This window comes from Coniophora puteana (genome assembly GCF_000271625.1).
Source record: "Coniophora puteana RWD-64-598 SS2 unplaced genomic scaffold CONPUscaffold_9, whole genome shotgun sequence".
Taxonomy (NCBI): Eukaryota; Fungi; Basidiomycota; class Agaricomycetes; order Boletales; family Coniophoraceae; genus Coniophora; species Coniophora puteana.
Genome location: NW_006913061.1, coordinates 1,143,166 through 1,147,009, shown reverse-complemented (window position 1 = coordinate 1,147,009; position 3,844 = coordinate 1,143,166).

The following is a 3,844-nucleotide window of genomic DNA, read 5'->3' as shown; positions in this document are numbered from 1 at the left end:
TGCATCGTTGCTGAAGTTGCAGCTTCACTTCTTGGTGCAATAGGCCACATGACCGGCTACCTCAATAACCGGTCACATGACCCGGTTCGGCTACTATACATTACCAACTTACTTAATCATTCCATGACATTCCCGGACATTCGTTATAATATCATCATGATGTCACAAACGCGTCATCAACGCGTCATAACTGACATCACACATACGTCACTCCTTTACCACTAGTAGTAGTACCTCGCACTGCTTGGTCTGTGCGCACACAGTCGTTACCATATTAGTTAGTCTGTTTGGCTCAACCAAACATCATGTACTTGTATATAGTCTGAGCAATCTACGCCCCAAGACTCTAAGTGAGTTCTTGTGGGATTCCCTCCTAAAAGTCCTTTGCCTAGTCTTGCCACGTCGGCGAGCAGTCAACACTCCTCATCCCCGCCTTTACCTCTCGGCGTTGTCCTGTATAGGGCTTCGCCGTCTACTTCTTCGTGTAGATCTTATGTGTAGTTGGTTTCTGGGGCTCGCGCCTTAGGAGTCGCTCACATGTACCTCACCTCCTGGAAAAATCCACAAGACCTGGTCTGTTCACAAAGATCCACCACTTTTGTCAAATGTTCTTGTGCGAAGATCCATGAAACTTTGGCCTAAATCTACAGCTACGCCTGCTTCGCCAATGGAATGAGAAGAAGCAGGAGTACTTACAATCCAGGCGGTGGAAAATGACCACCGTGCGGAATACTTGCCCGGTGATGGTGATTGTGAAACCCGGCGCAAAACTCAATGATGGCACACCGAGAGCACGTATCATGAACAATCTGCGTGCACGGAATGACAATTGCATGAAGTTGAGCTCCCCCATGCCGGATATGGAGGGCATCTTGCGGTGAGTTGCTCGTAAACCGTTTCATAGCCTACTCGACGGGCAGGACACGTGTGAACAAATTTGTGTCATGCCCGAACATGTCAATTGTACTGCAGTCACAACACCTGATGGCAACATGGTTAGTCTTGTGATTCAGCAAGGCAGCTGTAATGCTCCAGCGACGTACCAAGCCTTGATGAATCATATCTTCAGCGAGTACATTGGGGTGTTCATGGAAGTGTACCTGGATGATATGATTATCTATTCTGACTCGCTGGATGAACATATTACTCACTGCGAGAAAGTCTTGAAGGTGCTTGAAGAGCAAAAGCTGTACCTTTCTGAACGGAAGCTGCAGTTCCTGTGCAACGAGGTCAAGATCCTTGGACGTGTCGTCACTGCTGACGGCATCAAGATGGACACAGACAAAGTTGACCGAATTGTCAACTGGAAGACGCCGGTGAACCATACCCTCTGCAAGGGATTCACCGGGTCGGTTGGATACCTGGCGGATGATGTTCATATGGTACAGAAACCACTGGGTGTACTGGAGGATGTAGCTGCCGAAGGCAAACCGTTCTTCTGGACCCAAACCGCGGATTGGGCCTTCAACGAGACCAAGGAGCTTGTCGCCAGGTGTAAACCACATGCGAGGGTGCCACTACAGTACGGTGACACAGCACCTCGCATCTGGCTCATGACCGACATGTGTTTGACCGGGATTGGTGGTGTTGTAGCACAAGGGGACAACTGGCAAACTGCCAAGGTCTCCGCGTTTTATTCAGCAAAGCTGAAGTTGGCACAGCGAAACTACCCGGTGCACGAGCAAGAGATGCTCGCTGGCGTCGAGTTGATGTGGTGGTTTTGCGACATCTTGCAGGGCGTGCACTTCACGTGGGTCACGGACCACAAAGCCCTGGTGCACTTGAAAACCCAACGTGATTTGTCGGGGCGACAGGCGCGTTGGTGGGAAAAGCTGGGAATGTTCAATATTGACATCCAGTACGTGCCTGGGGTTGAGAATGTGCTTCCCGACACACTGTTGCGGATGTACAAACACGATCTGCTGGGTACCGTTTGCTTGCTGACCGAGTTTGTCAAGACGCGCGATGATGACATCTACGTTTGTGGATGTGACAAGCCGCAGGTGATCAGCGTGCCTGTAATTGTCGGTGCCAAAGCCGCAGCTGGGTTGCTACGGCGCAGTGTGCGTCTTGCTGACCATGCAAAGACACACAATGGGCCGAGCGCTGAGGTGCCTGAACCAGGACCAGCGTCGCACGCGCGTCCCAAACGAGGCACCGCGGCGAGGTCACAGTCGGTGCCTGCAAAACCTCAGTGACAACTGGCTGCCGAGTGTCCGTGCTTGCGCGTTCCGGAACCGAACCCCACCTCTCCTCTTGCTGCCCTTCCTCCGATGGAATCTGCCCACAACTTTGCAAAGCGGATGAAAGGGAAGGTGATTGTGCGTGGGCCTAGGGCTCTGCTGGAGGGGGGGGAACGCACGGAAAGTGCTCTTGAAGTACCTGCTCTCGATGAGCAACCTCTTCCGGACGATACAGATGTCGTACCACCCACCTTGCCAGTTGGCTATCCTGAATACAAGGGGCTGCTGGATAAGATGCGCAACTGATACCATGAGGACTCAGATCTCAAACATGTCGTACAATCTCCAAAGGAGCACCTGAACTTTGAGGTGCTTGACAGCCTTGTACACCTACAATTACGCGACCGAAAGGTGATTTGCATGCCCGACATCCAGATTGGCGGGCGCAAACTGCGTGAGTTTCTGATAGACCAAGCACACTCTCTGTTAGCCCACCTTGGCACAGAGAAGACAGTGTCTTACCTTTGGGAATACCTGTGGTGGAGGACCATGGTGCATGATGTCCACCAGTTCTGCGCATCCTGTAACACTTGCCAGATGAGCAAGTTGCCGAATCATAAGCCATATGGTCTATTGAATCCCTTACCTGTGACAAGTCGGCCTTGGGAAGCGATTGGAATCAACTTCATTGGTCCACTACCAGTGTCAACAAACCGGGACGGCAAGTATGACTTGATCACCACAGTCATCGACTTACTGACGGCGATGGTGCACCTGGTGCTGAGCAAGACCACGTATACAGCCAAGGACATGGCAGAACTTGTATTTGCAGAAGTATACAAGTATCATGGGCTACCAAAAGCTATCATCAGTGATCGGGACATGCTGTTCACAAGCCAGTTCTGGACTCACCTGAACAAGCTACTCAGAATCAAGCAGAAGATGTCAAGCACCTACCATCCCAAGACAGATGGCTTGACGGAGTGTGCCAATCAGACAATCAGACAGATGCTTCGGTCGTGTATCAGCCCCAACCAACGCAATTGGGTTAAACAGCTGCCTGCAATTGAGTTCGCGATTAATCTTGCACAGTCCCAGATAACGGGATACTCACCATTCTTCCTGAATAGTGGCCGCATGCCACGTACACTTGTCTGGAACTCACCTTCCGAGAGCAAATATCCAGGCATTTGAGTCTATGCCCAACGGATGAGGGCGGCAGTAATGTCTGCACACAATGCCATCCTGTCCGCCCGGATAAAGCAGACTCGAGTAGCGAACGGACGACAACAAGAGTCTCCATTTGCCAAAGGCGACCTGGTGTATGTGTTGACTAAGAATATTAGCTTTCCGAAAGGCACTGCGAGGAAACTCGTACCGAAGTTTATTGGACCTTATCGCATCATCAATGATTTCCTCAATAACTCGTTTTGCGTCGAACTGCCCAGCCAGCTGGCACAGCGGGGCATTCACAATGTGTTTCACTCGTTGTTGCTGAGGATACACGTTCCCAACGATAACAGATTGTTCCTGGGTTGATTGGCGCACCAAGTTGCCGGGTTCCTCAGGGAGAGTTCCAAGTGGGCAATTGACAAAATTGTCGGCCACAAGGGTAGCCAAAGCAATGCACTGTTCAAAGTTGCATGGAAGTCGGGCGATTG